Below are 17,693 nucleotides of genomic sequence, written 5' to 3'. Positions count from 1 at the left end.
TATTATCTCATAGGGGAATGCAGAAAAGTTTACCTGTCAAACTTGTGGATAAGGGAAGAATTTATGATCAAACAAAACATTAGAGAACAAAACAAAAAGTGAAGTGAGTAATTTTGATTACATCAAATTTAAAAGGTTTTGTACAAACAAAACCAATGCAAACAAGATGAAAAGGGAAACAACAAATGTGGTGGCAAATCTTATAGCAAGTGTATCTGACAAAGGTCTTGTTTTTCAAATATACAGAATCGAATTTATAAGAATACAAAGCATTTTCCAATTGACAGATGATTGAAGCATATGAATAGACAAAGTTCTCAAAGGAAGAAATTAAAACTACCTATAGTCATGTGAAAAAATGCTCCAAATCACTATTTATTAGAGAAATTAAAATTAAAACAACTCTGAAACACCACCTCACACCTATCAGCTTGGCTAAAAGGAAAAAAGATAAATGTTAGAGGGAAGGTAGGAAAATTGGCACACTAATACACTGTTGGTAGAACTATGGACTGATAAAACCATTCTGAAGAGCAACCTGGAACCAAAGGACCATAAAACTATATATACCTTTTGACGGAGCAATACCACTACTGGGTCTATATCCCAGAGAAACCAGAGATAGAGGGAAAGGACCAACTTGTACAAAAATATTTTTTGTAGCTCTTTATGTAGTGTCAAAGAATAGGAATCTGAGGTGGTATTCATTAGTTGGGGAATGACTGAACAAATTGTGATATGTGATTGTAATGGAAAACTATTGCAAAATTAGAAATGACAGGCGGAATGAGTTCAGAAAAACCTGGAAAGACATATGAACTGATGCGAAGTACAGTGAGCAGACCCAGGAGAACAATGTATACAGAAAAAGAAATATTGTATGATGATCCACTGTGAAGGACTAAACAATTATCAGCAAAACAAGATCCCAAGATAGCCTTAAGGGACTTATGACAAAAAATGCTCTCCACAGCCAAAGAAGGAACTTTTGGAATCTGACTGCAAATCAAAGCATGCCATCTTTTACTTTATTTCCTTCATGACATTTTTATTTTATATGTGATATGTGTCTTCTGTCAAGGAATATGAAAGTATTGCATGAAAACACTAATATAACCTGTAACAGACCATTTACTGCCTGGGGAGATGGGGAGAGAAGAGAGGAAAAGGTTCTGAATTTCATGTCAGAAAGCAATTGTCAAAAATTGTTTCTACATGTAATTTTAAAAAATAAAAGAAATTTTAAAAATATATTATCTCATTTGATCGTCAGAACAACCTTAAGAGGAAGGTGCTATTATTATCCCTTGTTTACAGTTGAGGAAACTGAGGCAAGCAGAGGTTAAGTGATTTACTCAGGGTCATACAGCTAATAAATTTCCAAAGCCGGATTATAACTTAAGTCTTCCTGACCCTCAGCCCAGCACCCTACCACTGTACAACCTGGGTATGATAGTTGGATATAGATAGATAGATAGATAGATAGATAGATAGATAGATAGATAGATGATACAATAAACATTTATTCAATGGCTCCTATATGCCAGACATTGTGTTAAGTGCCAGGGTTACAAATGAGAAAAAATAAGAGTCTGCCCTCAAGGGGCTTATAGTCTAATAAGGGAAAACAACACTGTAAAAGGAAGGAGAAAAGGAGGACTAAGTGCCAAAGGGTATCTGGGCAGGGGCATGAAAAGAATGATGGGTGAGTTGAAACCAAGCAAATCAATTGATGGCAAATGAAGAACTGGCTGGGATTCTGAAGCCTCTATGAAGGATGGCTATAGACGGAGGGTTTTGCTCCACTTGCTAGTCAGAGAGGCAAGAAGCAATTGAGGATAATGAAGAAGTGTGAGTAACCAAGTTGAAGCAATCTCCATGATACTGAGCTTCTTGTTCATGATAGATAAACAGAGAGGGAGGGAGAGAGGAAAGGAGAAAGGAGACAGAAAGACAGAGAGACAGAGACAGAGAGAGGGAAAGCAGATAAGTGAAATTACCAAATACCTCGAATGAATCAGACACTGTAAAGAAAAGGAGACACGCTTTCTCATGTCTTCTCTGGGGATGAATTTCAGCCAGTTGTTCCATTAGAATGATGCCCAAATTGCCCATCTGATCCATGTTAGCTAACTACCATTTATTTAGAGATTCAAGGTTTGCAGATCATATTATTTCACTTGGTCCTCACAAGAACCTGGTGATGAAGGTATTATTATGATCCCCATTGTACAAATGAGAAAACTGATGCATATGACGAATAAGTGATTTTTTCATACATCAAAAGTCTGAGATGGGATTTCAATTCAGATCTTCTTAACTCCAAGACTAGCATTTTATCTAACTCTCTCTCCTACCTGCCTGTGATTCTTTCTCTGAGACTGAAACAGTCAGCCTGTACTGAAAAGAAGAGGGCACAGTAGACCCCTGCTAGGGTTTCAGAATCCATAGAAAGCCTTATATTTAGGGCAACAAAGGAACTATAGGGCCTTCCCTTCTGGGAATTCAGAGATAAGGAACCAAGAGTTTTCCCCAGTTTTGGATTATTTTACCCCCCCCCCCACCACCACCATTTTGGTAGCTGCTGCCAACTAGGAATCCTGTAAAGGACCCAAATGTCAGAAAATTTTTGATCCCAGTGTTGAGAAATAACTTCTTGTTTTCTGTCTCCACTGCTTACAAATCCCAGTTCCTGACTGTTTAATGTGACAATCTGTAGAAGCTGACACCACACCCCAGTGTTAAAGTGCTTGGTTATCACAAGACCCTAAAAATGAAGAGCCCATTTGAACCATTAAGCTGTTATTGGCAAATTCCTACTTCCTTCTCCCCTTGTTCCTGTATTTCAGTCTCCAGTTCTTTATCTTCCAGAACTTTCATCCCTATCCATCTCAGTCCTGCCCCTCCACAGTTCATATCTTCTGGAGCCCTCCAATTTTCCCCCTGAAATCCTGTTCTTCCTGTCAGAAGCTCTTCTTCACCCGAGACCTCTTCATCTCACACACTGCATCTTTCATTGCTTATAGAAACCTGAATGTTTCCAGAAGACACTATATTCCTGGCTGTGCTGTCCAGTACTGGGTGTCTCTACCCACGTCCACTTCCCCAACACACTGAGGGAGGAGGAAGAAGAGGAGATATACTCCATCCTTTGTCACTATAACCCAGTAACTCCTACTGTACTTCATAGTTCATTCAATCTATCTCTCCCACGCAGGATAGAACCTTATTGTGATCACCTACTTATAGGTTATTCTTCCTCTCTCACATACTTCAGTAATTCCTGACCCAATCTTTCCTCATGTAATATTTGGAGATGTCGATATACTCATTGGCATCCTTTCAAATACCCTATTTACTCATCAACCTCCTCAAATTTCCCCGACTTACAACTTCTCTTCCCCGCAACCCCCCAGCAATAGTTGTAACAATAAAGATGCTACCTCTACAATTTCTTTTTTTTAAACATTTATTAATATTCATTTTTAACCTGTTTACATGCTTCATGCCCCTACTTTCCCTTTCATACCTCTACAATTTCTAAGAGAAACTTCTGAGTTCTGCTGTCCTAGTCTATCCTCCCTTCTCCCCTTTCATCCCTTCTTTTCTCTCCTCTCTTCCCTCTTCCTTCCTCCCTCCTCTCCTCCCTTCTTTCCTCCCCTCCTTTTCTCCTCTCTTCCTTTCCTCCCTTACCTCCTTCTCTCTTCTCCTCCCTTCTTTCCTCCCCTCCTCTCCACTCCTCTCTTCTTTCCTCCCTTTCTCCTCTCCTCTTTTCTTTCCTTCTCGCCTTCCCTCCCTCCTCTCCTCCCTTTTTTCCTCCCCTCCTTCTCTCCTCTCCTCTCCTCCCTCCCTCCTTCCTTCTTTCCTCCCCTCCTTCTCTCCACTTCTCTCTTCTCCTTTCCTCCCCTCCCTCCCTCCCTCTCTCCTCTCCTCCCTTCTTCTTTTCCCTCCTCTCCTCCACTCCCTTCATCTCCTCTCCTCTCTCTTCTTTCTTACTCTGCCTAAATCTATTTTCTGTCCTCCCGTCCATGACCTCAAGTCTTCCTGGTCTCCCAGTCTGACACTTCTCTGGCCTCACTTTTTTCTCTTCAGCCTTGACCTCAAGGTTTCCCTAGCTGAGCTCCCTGTTGAGCCCCACCCTTTGGGATCTGAGGAGCCTCTGACAGCCTTGGACCCACACTGCCTGAGCAGGGCCCCCCACTGAATGAAGCCTTCCACAGAGGAAACCTGCCTGAGCTGGCCGGCACCAACAGCACGGGGCTTCCCACCGCCAGAATCACTGGCTGTTTGGGAGTCATGAATAGAGTCCCCAGGAAGCCTCCCTGCATTAAGACTGCCTGGCGTTTCCTTTCCTGAGGCAGTTCCTGATTGATTTAAATGTGCCCCTTTGTATGTACTGCCTTCAGGAGGTTTCAAAATAGTCTGAAAAGTAAACATATTAGAAATCTACTCCTTCTCTTCCTCTCCTCCTCCTCCTCCTCCTCCTCTTCCTCACCCTCGTCCTCCTCCTCCTCCTCTCCCCAGAGTCCCGGGGGATTAGAGAAACTGCCTCTGTTTGGGGGTTTGTAAAACATTTCAAATTCGAACTCAAGCATGCAGGGCTGGCCAAGGCCTCCGCCCAGTCTGCCCCCAGGACGTTTTCCCTGAGCTCTTTGCCCAGGTGTGTGGGAAGAGGAAGAGGCAGCTCCATAGACTCCCCTCCCGAGGTTGGCCTCCTCCGCCCCGCCCCCCTGCTGTCTGCCGGCCGGTCTTAGCCTCTTGGCTGGACACTAGAACATCTGGACAAATATGGGCCCACCAGCAGAGAGGGAGGAGAGCGCAGGAGCGGGGGGATGAGTGCAGATCTAGAAGAAAGAAAAGAACATGACTTAAGTAGAGCCAAATCGCGTTGAGGTCTCCAACTCTCGGGGTCTCTGTGTCTCTGTTCCCTCACTGGGGTTGGAATCGAAGGGCGCTGAAGACAGTGGCAAGTTCTACTGGGGCACAGCGAGGAGATGGCTGAGGGTCCCCTAAAGGTTCCAGGGGAAGGCTTAGGAGAATTTGGCTAGCAGGCCAGAGACCTGGACTTTCTTTCTGGACCTGGACAGTGTCTTCCTGATGTTGATTAGGTGGGTGATGTTAGTTAGGCAAGTCTCTGTGTCCTCTGTGTCCTGCTTCCTGGTCAGTAAAGTGGGTATAACAATGTATAATCTTCTTCAAAGGGTGGCTGATTGGATGGGACCTGAGGAGCAACAGGGAATTATGGTCCGTGGGAGTGACGTTAAAAGGATGCTAGATAAAGATAATCCTTAAAGATTTGAGGAACAAGGGAAAGAGACACGAAGAGATTTAGTCAAGTAGTATAAATATTGATTGGTGCCTTGGCTGAAGAATAAGGAAAAGGCACATCAAATAAAACATATCTTGAAGAACCAAAGAATAAAATAAGAAGAGGCAACTAGGTGCTAGAGAGATAGGAGGGTCTGAATTCAAATCTGGCCTCAGATACTTCCTAGCTGGGTAACCCTGGGCAAGTCACTTAACTCCCATGGCCTAGCCCTTATCATTCTTCTGCCTTGGAACTGATATTTAATATTAATTATAAGACAGAAGATAAGAGTTAAAAAAGGAATACAGGAAGGAAACTGAATGAGAGGTTTTAAGAGTAAGGGGCTGAGGGTAGGGGTTGAATCAATCAACCATCCCACCCCTTATCTCTAATACTTTTCTTTTTTATAACCCTGAATTTCCATCTTAGTATCAGTACTGTGTACTGGCTCCAAGGCTAAAGAGTGGTAAGGCTAGGCAATGGGGTTTGCACAGAGTTACACAGCTAGAAAGATTCTGAGGTCACATTTTTTTTTAATTGAAAATTTTTATTTAATTGATTGATTTAAAATCTTTTCCCATTATTATATGATTCATGTTCTTTCCCTTCCCCCAGCCAATGAGCAATCCCACTGGGTTTTACATGTGTCATTGGTCAAGACCTATTTCCATATTATTAATTATTTGCATTAGGCTGATCGTTTAGAGTCTGTATCCCCAATCATATTCTCTTTGACTCATGTGATTAAGCAGTTCTTTTTCTTCTGCGTTTCTATTCCCACAGTTCTTTCTCTGGATGTAGATAGTGTTCTTTCTCATAAGTCCCTCAGAATTGTCCTAGATCATTGCATTGCTGCTGGTACAGAAGTCCATTACATTCGAATTTTACCACAGTATATCAGTCTCTGTGTACAATGTTCTCCTGGTTCTGCTCCTTTCACTCTGCATCAATTCCTGGAGGTCGTTCCAGTTCACATGGTATTCCTCCGGTTCATTATTCCATTGAGCACAGTAGTATAGTATTCCATCACCAACAGATACCACAACTTGTTCAGCCATTCCTCAATCCAAGGGCATCCCCTCATTTTCCAATTTTTGGCCACTGCGAAGAGCGCAAAATATTTTTGAACAAGTCTTTTCCCTTATTATCTCTTTGGGGTACAAAACCAGCAGTGATATGGCTGGATCAAAAGGTAGGCAGTCTTTTAAAGCCCTTTGGCCATAGTCCTGAGGTCACATTTGAACTCAGGACCACCCATCTCTTGGTCTGCCTCTCAAACCACTGACCCACCAAGCTGCTCTCTCCCTAATACTTTCATCAAGTGAGAAAAACTTCCCTTCAGTCAATCAGCCAATTAGCCAATTCGTCAATCAGAGAAGTATAAATTAACCTGAACAAGGCTAAATATTTTAGTAAATCATTCCATCAAAGATTTTAGACTAATAGCAAAAAGTCCTTGGTCAATTTGTAAGTCTTTGACAGCCATTGGATGACCTGGAATGACATTCATAAGAAGTATGTCCTCATTGGTTGAGCAGATTTAGTCCTGTTCTATCCATTTTGTAGAAAACAGTAAGCCAATCTGGAACCAGGAATTTCAGTGACTGGTCTGAGTGAGTCAGGGGAAAGCAGTTCTAACCAAGACCCTGAGAAGGAATTGCTTGGGGGCAGAGATGGGATTGGAAAGAGTCTTGACTTTAGCCTCTGTCTCAGCACCCCCAACTCCTTGACCAGAGGAGGATCTGATGAACTTTAAAGGGCCCAAAGTTTGGAACTTTTCACTAATGCTGTCCCCAGGACAATATTAGCCTTCTGAAGCAGTGCCTCCATCAGAACCGTGGATACAATGGATTTGATGAGTAAGGACAGAACCAAGGATCTTGAAGAATCCCAGGAAACCCAGCAGAAAAGCTATACTGTATCTCTCAAGGACAAGCAAGAAGACTTTTAGGAACCGATTTATCTTCATTAGTTATATGTGCTCTAAGAACCTACTTTCCCCTGGACTCTTTAGGTATTGTAGGCCATTGTGCCACAAACTCTGGTGGTGGGCATGTTTGGTATCAATTGCCCTTATTATATCACCTTAGTAAATAACCATTTCTTTTTTTCTTTTTTTAAACCCTTACCTTCCATCTTAGAGGCAATACTGTGTATTGGTTCCAAGGCAGAAGAGTGGTAAGAGCTAGGCAATGGGGGTTAAGTGACTTGCCCAGGGTCACACAGCTGGGAAGTGTCTGAGGCCAGACTTGAACCTAGGACCTCCCATCTCTAGGCCTGGTTCTCAATCCACTGAGCTACCCAGCTGCCCCCTAAATATCCATTTCTAAAAGCTAGTCTGACTAATTGATAATGAACTGATGTTCCCAAAGGGCAAGCACACTGATGGAGGCTTATAAACTATAAACTAAAAGCATCCTTAAGGACTGTTCCCTAGAATCCTGAGGGGAGGCTGAGCAGCCAAACTCTGGGGGAAGATGGGAGGACCCAGGCTACTAGGGCATATGGGCATTAGTTGCTCTTGGTGGTTGTGTGTTTTCAAAGAGGATTAGTGCCATCCTGGGATGATATCTTGACTTGCAAGTGAATTGAATTGAAGTGAGTTGTAGAGTTACACAAAGTCTTCAGCCTCACTCTCTCCTCTAGAGTCATCCAACTCCACTGCGAAGACAAAAGTCAAGATGACTTACAATAAATCTTCGATGTTGGAACAAGGTCTACACGCTCCACAGAGCCTGCTTTGACCACCTTTATGGCCATTGGAACAAATTGTTCTCATCCATCCATTCTGCCAGGGGAAGACTTGACATGCTTGGGTAGGTATCCCCCTAACTTACCTATGGATCTGATTCCTGTTGGCTACTCTCAACCTGGTTTAACCCATCCACCAGGATGGTTTCACCATAATGTGGTTACTGAACGTGTGATAGCTTCTTGGAGTCACACGTGTGGGTTGATGAAAGGTAGACAGAAATCAACTGTGCTGGATGGTTGGAGAGGTACTACTCCTCCTCAAACAACTCATATACCCCTTTGGGGACTGGCAAAGTAGCTCCAGACTATGTATTACAAAATTATTTTAAATAGAATAGAGACAATAATGTCTGAAATCAGCTTCTGGAATACAACTTGATGGAACAAGCTTTGCTCCTCAGAAAGGGAATCATCAGATAGAGATTACAACGTCACAGACTCATCAGTATCAGAATAGGGCTCAGAGTAAAAAATGTCATCACTGGGACTAACCTAAGAATATAGAATTTGGACTTCAGGGAGATCTTAAAGCATAGACTATTAGAGGTTGGGGGATCTTCAATGACAAAGTGGAAGAGTTGGAAGAGACCTTAACACAGAATGTCAGAGCTATGTAGGACCTTAGAATGTAGGTGGTCAGAATTGGAAGAGAACTTAATACCCAGAATATCAGAGCTATAAATAATCTTAGAACATTAACATTAGAATTCAGAACAAAGGGGCAGCTGGGTGGCTCAGTGGATTGAGAGTCAGGCCTAGAGACGGGAAGACCCAGGTTCAAAACCAGCCTCAGACACTTCCCAGCTGTGTGACTCTGGGCAAATCACTTGACCCCCATTGCCCACCCTTACCACTCTTCCACCTATGAGACAATACACAGAAGTTAAGGGTTTAAAAAACACAAAACAACAACAACAACAACAACAAAGAATTCAGAACAAAGAATATCAGAGTATACAGAATGCTAGATCTGGAAGAAATCTTGGAACATATAATGTTGGTTCTGGAATGGAGCAAGAATGTCAAAGTCAGAAGAGATTTGAAGAATATACAGTGTGGAAGGTGGAAGGCAGCCAGAATGCAGAAAGGATCTTAGAAACTAGGAGCAATGTAAGTCATCAAAGCTGGAAGAGCATCGAGAACATCGAATATCAGGATACGGAATGTTGAGCTGGAAATGTTAGAACAGAGAATACAAAAAGTGGGAGAGACCTTAGAATCTAGGATGTCAGAGGTGAAAGAAAGCTTAAAACAGTATCAGCTAACAGGAGACATCCCATGTGCAGGCTTATACTTGTTGTCCTTAGATTTGAGCAACCAAAAGGAAGATCAAGAGGACTCACTTCTGGCCATGTGTGACTCATGGCTTGTACTTTGAGATAATGAAGGGTTCTCTTATTGGCTGAGGAGCCAGAAGAATTGATGATTCAGTAGACAAGCAAAAGAGAACAGCCAGGCTTCCACTTGGGTTTTCCTTTACAGTTCAAAAGACTTGTGTCACTAGCTTTCCCCCACCCATGCATGCATCCAAAGCACATGCCAGCTAACACACATGTCCTTGCCTTGGCAAGCCTGAGCCTGGATTTGGGCTGCCTCTTTGTTTTTTGTTTTTTTTTCTGCTCTTAAGTGAGCGATCACCTTTCCCAGGATGAACATGTCTAAAATTTGAAAGTGACCTTGTGATTTTAAAAGGCTAGAAAGTTGGGGCCAAAGAGAAATGATGATAGGGGAGGAATCCCCACCAACAGCTCCAGTGGCCTTAGGCCAGTTCTATATTTTTTAGAAGAAACTGAAGCCTAGAAAAGAGAATTGACTTCTTAGCATTGACTATAATAACATCGAAAGCAGTGGGGGCTGGATAAATTAAGTTAGGACATGGTAGGGGTTGGTAAATTGTACTGATCTACTTCATACTGATTAGCCTGAAATCAGGATGCGGCTGAGTATCAGGTTGTTGTTGAGTCATTTTCAGTTGTGTCCCACTCTTTGTGACCCCATTTGGAGTTTTCTTGGCAAACATATTGGAGTGGTTTGCCATGTTCTTCTCCAGCTCATTTTACAGATGAGGAAACTGAGGCAAGCAGGGTTAAGTGACTTGCCCAGGGTCACACAGCTAGTTAGTGTCTGAGGGATTTCACTTCATGAATTTGAGTCTTTCTGATGCCCAGTCCACTGTGCCACCTACCTGCATGGTTACTGTCTCTTAATCTGGAGGATTAGGAGCATGAGGAACTTCCCTAGAGCTATTTGGTAAAGTCTTTCTAGAAGGATCATAAAACCTCATAGTATCTAGGATTTTTCTCTTTGGAAAAGAGAGAGAGACCTGAAACATGTTGGCATCCTCTTTGGTTCTTATTCCCTCTCCCCTTACCACTACACCCTATTTATCTTTTTTCTCCATTATTGGCATCTGCTCATCATGCCACCTGATGATTTCTTCAAAACAGACCCTATGGGACAAAGAGAAAAACACAAAAACCCAAAAAGAGTTCTGCTCATCTTTCTCATAAGTCAAGGTAAAGGGGGCAGGGTGTGGAAATCATAGATTTGGATGTTAGAACAGATATTAGAGGACATCTAGTCTAACCCCTTTCTGGTTGGGAATCCCTTCTCTAACTTTGCCAAACAGAGATCATCTAGCCTTTGCTTCAATAACTCAGGAACCCATTAGCCTCTATAGCAGCCCCCTCCACCTTCAGATCACTCTAATTTTTAAGCTCCCATAATTCCCAAACACACTATTGCATCTTTTCTCCCTTCCCTCCCTTTTCCCAGCCTTCCCCCCCAAATCCATAATGCTCTCTCTCCTTCCCTTGACTTCTTACAATTCCTAGTTTCCTTCAAAGCTTAGTTCAAGTTCAACTGATCACGTTCAGCCTTTCCTGGTCCCCTCAACTTCATATTCCTTCCCCCATCCCTCATTACCTTGTATTCATTTTATGTATATAAAATATGCTCTGGAGTTATTCTCCCAAACTAGGTCTCTAGTGTGTGGCTAATTCATCTCCTTCCAGTACTCTAGGGGTTGGTCGCAGCGATTCCCAAAGTGGGCACCACCGCCTCCTGGTGGGTGCTGCAGATCCCAGCTGCTAGACCGCTGTCCAATTTTCCAAAAAGTTACTATCAAACGGTGAGCCCTTACCCAAGCAGCTGGGATCTTTGGCTTTATTGAACAATAGGCTGCTAGGGTTTTTTGCTTCTCTATGTCATTATAACAAATTTGCTACACTTATAGACCTTTCTTTCTTAATATGTTCAAAATTGTTTTTATGATTACTACTTTGTAGTATAGTTTGAGACCTGGTACTACTAAGACCCCTTCCTTCCTACTTCTTTTCATTATTTTCCTTGAGATTTTTAACCTTTTGTTCCTCAGATGAATTTCAATTATCATCTCTTAGTAAACTTAATAAAATGTTAAATTTAAGTTTAAATTTAAAATATTAATGAATTAATAAATTGGGGAATGGCTGAACAAATATGATGGTAACGGAATATTATTGTACTATAAGGAATGATGAAATGCTTGATTTCTATGAGAACTGGAAAGACCTCCATGAACTGATGCAGAGCAAAATGAGCAGAACTAGGAGAACATTGTACACAGTAATTGAAACACTGTGGAACAATCAAATGTAATGGACTAGCAGCAATGCAATGATCCAGGGCATTTCTTTCTCTTTTTTTTCTTTTCTTTTTTTTTTTTTAACACTTAACTTCTGTGTATTGGCTCCAAGGCAGAAGAGTAGTAAGGGTAGGCAATGGGGGTCAAGTGACTTGCCCAGGGTCACACAGCTGGGAAGTGTCTGAGGTCAGATTTGAACCTAGGACCTCCCGTCTCTAGGCCTGGCTCTCAATTCACTGAGCTACCCAGCTGCCCCCAATCTAAAACAACTCTGAGGGACTTATGAGAAAGAATGCTATCCACATCCAGAGAAAGAACTGTGGGAGTGGAGTAGAAATCCAGAAGAAAACAAAGGATTTATCACTTATTTATTTGGGTATATGATATGGGGTTTGGGTTTTAAAAGATTGCTCTGTTACAAAAATGAATAATATGGAAATAAGATTTGAGTGATAATATGTATATAACCCAGTGAAATTGCTTGTCAACTCCGGGAGGGGAGGGAGCCAACAGGCATCATGTAACCATGGGGGGGGGAGGGGGCGGGAAAGATACCAGAAAAGGGTTCTTGCAGAACAAAACATGGGAACCTTTTAAAATCTGGTAGAACCCAAGACCCAGCAGTTCCCACCCAAGTGTGACAATGAACTGTATGTCTGTCTTCTAAAGCCCAGTCTAAGTATGAAGAGTCAGGAGCTCCTGGGTACAAATCTGGCCTCAGATACTTCCCAGCTTGAGCAAGTCCCCATTTTCTGTCCTAGAGTTGTCACTAGGTCAGAAAGTAAAGGGTTAAAAAAGAAAAAAAAAAGAATGGGAAGCCTCATGACCCAATGACTGAGGAGAAACTTGGGTTCAGATCCTGCCTCAGACACATCCTGGCGGTACGACCAAGTCAGGAGACCTCCCGGGGCCCCAGGTACCAGGGTTTAAGGCTAAGTCAAGAAGGAGCTGCTGATCTACATTAAGGAAGGACGTTTCCACACTCTGAAGAAGTCGCAGGCCTGGACTCAAGATAGAGGAAAATAAAAAGTGACCCAGACGCTAATATAACTCAAACCAAATTAAATCATCTTTGTTCTGTCACACTTGGCCTTGAGCTGTCCGGGACCAAACTGTGTGAGTTAGTCTTAAAGGGCCAGCTCCCTTCCCACTAGGGCTTTCCCCAGGAGGAGCTGGAGATGAGGCTGGGATGAGTCCTCTGTCCCCCACGACCCCCTGCACTCCTGGCTCTCAGTCCTGCTGACTGCAGCCTGAACTGGCCCTGAGTCATCCTCTGGGGGCAGCCAGTGACCCTCCTCCCTCCCCAGTGACCTCGGGCTGCCTGCAGCTCAGCACGATGGAAAATCATAATATTGACCCAGCACTCAGGAAATGGGGAGGACAGAGCATGCAGGCTTCCCAGGCCCAGGGGAGAGACAGCTTGCTGAATAATGGGCTTGGGGCAAGCAGTACCTCCTGGCCCACTGCTTCTCCCTGAGCCTGGCTTCTGCTCCAACTCCTTCCTCTCCTCCTCCTCCTTCTTCTTCCTCTTCCTCCTCCTTATCATGATCCTCTTCCTCCTCCTTCTCCTCCTCATCATCACAGAGTTCTTCTCCCACACATTCCAGGCCCGAGAGCTTGGTGAATCTGCCTCTGAGTTCTGTGGCAGAGAGAATCTGCCACAGAACTATGAGAGTCCCAGGATCTTGTGTCCTGAAGACCTGGGGGAAGGGATGCTGGCTGGGGAGTCAAAGGACCTTGGGTTCCAATCCCAGCTGTGTCATTTACTGCCTGGGTGACCCGGGAAAAATCACTCAATTCCCTGTGCCTCTGTTTCCTTATCTGTAAAGTGAGTGGATCACCAAAGTCTCTTCCAGCATTGAAATTATGATCCTATGAGAAGTGGGATGTGAGGGAGGCGGAGTGAAATAGAGACCTTCAAAGAGGAATTCCTCATAAGCTTGCAGGAAGCTCTAGACTCAAAGAGGGTGTGTTATCTGAGGCTTTCTGCCAGTCCACTCTGAGAGGCTCCCCAGCAGCCTCTTCCATGGCCCGGCATCTTCACACGGCCCTTTCCTGCCCAGAAGAAAAGACATCTGTTAGGCTGATTCCTCCTGAGGCTTCAGGGACTTTGGACATAAAATGGGAAGTGAGGGGGGAGGGGTATCGGTGTCAGCCAGAGATGGGAGGACCCTTAGAACACAGAATGTCAGAGCTGGGAGAGACCTTAGAACAGAGACTGTCAGAGCTGGGAGAGGCCTTAGAACACAGAATGTCAGAGCTGGGAGAGATCTTAGAACAGAGAATGTCAGAGCTGGGAGAGACCTTAGAACAGGGAATGTCAGAGCTGGGAGAGATCTTAGAACAGAGACTATCAGAGCTGGGAGAGACCTTAGAACAGAGAATGTCAGAGTTGGGAGAGACCTTAGAACAGAGAATGTCAGAGCTGGGAGAGATCTTAGAACAGAGACTATCAGAGCTGGGAGAGACCTTAGAACAGAGAATGTCAGAGTTGGGAGAGACCTTAGAACAGAGAATGTCAGAGCTGGGAGAGATCTTAGAACACAGAATGTCAGAGCTGGGAGAGACCTTAGAACAGAGAATGTCAGAGCTGGGAGAGACCTTTAGAACAGAGAATATCAGGGCTGGGAGAGATCTTAGAACAGGGAATGTCAGAGCTGGGAGAGACCTTAGAACAGAGAATGTCAGAGCTGGGAGAGACCTTAGAACACAGAATGTCAGAATTCAGTTCAAAACATCTGATTAAAAATGAAAAATTACATTAAGCAGGTTTTAGGAGATACCAACTCTATGTGGTTATTTTTTCCCCTTTGAATTCACTAGTATTTTTTTTTTTGCTGACCTGATTGAAATGACCTCTTTTAAAAGTGTTTCAATTTTTGTTTCATTTGGACTTTAGTCCCCTTCCTACTAAGCAAATCAGTTTACCACTCTAAGGCTCAGTTTCCTCACTTGTAAATAGGGATAATATGACCTATGCTATCTTTCTCATAGAGATGGTAAAAAAAAAAAAGCTTTTTGAATTGTTAAAATGCTAGACAAAAATATGGAATTTTGTTCATCATAAATGTCAGCTGAGAGGACTGCCTAAAGCCAAACACCAAATTTGAGTCTATGAGGATTTCTAGGCCTTGGAACATTTCCCCATCTGTCTCTGCCCAGAGGAAACGGCTGTGGTTGGCCCATGGTGGGGTGAGAGTAGGGCCTCCCAGGTGATCCCTTCTCCCTAGTCCTGGAAAGGCCTCCTCCATCTTCTCCTCCTGAGCCTCCTAATCTCGTTCTGCACATCTTGGCACATCCAGTTTCTGCATCACCGACGCTGCAGACTGCAGTGGAGTTTGGACTTTTGCACATTCCCTCACTTGGGACCCTTGAAAAACACCTCTCTCTGAAAGCCGAGAAAGTGCGAGCCGTCAAAAAGCAGCAGGGCATTGGAGGAGAGAATTCTTGGGGCTAGGGGAGGATTTACCATGTTAATTTGGCCATTTCTAAAGACATGGCGAAGCTCAATAAAAAGCTGCCAGGGTCAGTTATGGCTCTGACTTCTTAATTGCAGAATGTTGTCACTGGAAGGAACTTGAGAGCATAAAATAGCCAGAGCTCAGAGGACCATTAGAACACAGGATGTCAGAACTGGAAGGACCCTGAGAACCCAGAATGTCAGAGCTGGGAGAGTCCTTAGAACAGAGAATGTCAGAACTAGGAGAGACCTTAGAACCCAGAATATCAGAGCTGGGAGAGCCCTGAGAACACAGAATGGCAGAGCTGGGGGTTCCTTAGAATACAGAGAATGTCTGAGCTGGAAGGACCCCAAAGAACATGGAATGTCAGAGCTAGAAGGAACCTTAGAACACAGTATGTCTGATCTGGAAGGGGTCTTAGAACCCAGATTGTCAGGCAGCTAAAATGGGCTGCTGATCTGCAACCCTGGAGGAGTTACCCATATTGATGAGGTTGCAGGTCTATCAGATCCATACTGGGGCATGTGCACAGCAAGGTAGGGCCCTCAGAATATAGAATGTCAGATCTAGAAGGGACTTTAGAACAGAGAATGTCAAGAAGGGAACCTGGGAAGGTCCTAAAAACAATTTTCTCAAAATGTGGTCTGAGGAACCCTGAAAATGTTCCTGAGACCCTTTTGGGGGATCTATAGGATAAAAATTATTTTCCTATATATACCTATTAAAATATGTCTCCCTTTTCCAACTGAGGCCAGATTTTCTTCACATAATTCAACACATCAAAACAGATTGAAAATAGAAGCAGATATGAGACTCTTAGTCATCTTCTAGGAACAGACATTAAAGAGATTTGCAAAAATTTACAAAACAATGCCTTTTTTTGGCTAATTTTTTTGTTTTGGAAAACAGTTGTATTTCATTAAAATATTTATATTAACACACAATGAGTAAATGTTATTTTATTATTGTATTTTAATGAGAAATAAAATTTCAATCTACTTTAAAACTGAGTTAACAAATTCAATACTTATTTTAAAAATGTGATGTTTTAATTTCCAATGTGGTAAATATTGATAGATATAATCCTTGTAAATAAAAACTTTTTGTAGTCCATAAGAGAAAGGGATAGTGAGAAAAAGTTTGAGAAGTACTGCCCTAAATTACAGGGTGGACACAAGGAGTAGATTCATGGGACTGGAGTGACTTATACTGGAGATAGCTTATCTCAACTTGTAAAAGCCTCTTGTTAAATTTTCAGTGTGAGCATTTACACCTCAGAAATTAGCAAAATGGTACAAATCAGGGTTTGATTTATTGTTTTGTGGAATTTGTAGACTTAGCGAAGTGATGGAGAAAATGTTAATAATGCAGTTTAAACTTAAAGGTGTGTCCTGTACTTTTTGACAGTCAGCTATCAAACATTTCTCAGGGCACCATCATGGAGCTGGACATTTGTTGTGCAAGGTGGGCAGCTATAAGGGAGTGGCGATCTGCATCCCTGGAGGGGTTACCCACATTGATAAAGTCCCAGATCTATCAGATCCATAGTACAGTGTGTGCACAACATTGAAGATACAAAAACAAAGTAATTCCTGCCCTCAGGGAGTTTACTTCCTGCCAGGTTAATAAAACATAGAAAGTGATCAAAACAAAATAATTTCAAGAGAGTTGGGGTGGCCAGTAGGAACAGTGCTGTTAGTCTGCTCTACACAGGAAAGAGGGAGTTGATGGAGCAAACAGGGAGATGAGACCAGGCACTCCAGGTCAGTAAATCATAGAGATCAGGTCCTCAGGAGTCCCTCTGAATTCACAGACCTTATCTCAAGATGCTAGGCAATGACACATTTCAGTGGCATCCTATCACCTCCAGGACCAGTACGAAATGCTCTGTTTGACACCCAAAGCCTTTCCTAATCTAGCCCCCTCTTACCTTTCCAGTCTTCTCACATCTTAATCCTCACCATGAATTCTTCAATTCAGTGACATTGGCCACCTGGCTGTTCAGTGAACCAGACACTCCATCTCCCAATGCCAGGCATTTTTTTTCTGGGTGTCCTCCATTCCCGGAAAGTCTCTGGAATACATGTCAAAGAAAGCTGAGTGTGGGATCTGTAATCCATGAGGTTTGAAAAGAAAGGTTTTGGGAAATCTCAGTGGAGACTGGCAAATTTTGATGTTTTCCTCTCAAAAGACAGTCAACTTGGTACAATGCAAACAGAGAAGAGAAAAGAGAGACCAGGAGAAAAAACAATTTCATCATGACATTTCAGTAGCTAGTGACTGGAGAGTGAGGAATGGGATAAATTAGGAAGAGCCACATGGCTATGAATGAATGGCAACAAGGATGGGGGAAGGCTGGGACCGGGAAGGGAGAAAGTTGATAGTAGGGGGACAAGTTAGTTATAAAATAGAAGGCATCTCTCTCTGTCTCTCTCTGTCTCTCCCTTCCTTCCTTCCTTCTTTCCTTCCTCCCTCTTTCTTTCTTTCTTTCTTTCTTTCTTTCTTTCTTTCTTTCTTTCTTTCTTTCTTTCTTTCTTTCTTTCTT

The sequence above is a fragment of the Gracilinanus agilis genome, chromosome 3 (assembly GCF_016433145.1).
Source record: "Gracilinanus agilis isolate LMUSP501 chromosome 3, AgileGrace, whole genome shotgun sequence".
Taxonomy (NCBI): Eukaryota; Metazoa; Chordata; class Mammalia; order Didelphimorphia; family Didelphidae; genus Gracilinanus; species Gracilinanus agilis.
Note: the sequence above shows the minus strand (reverse complement) of the source record.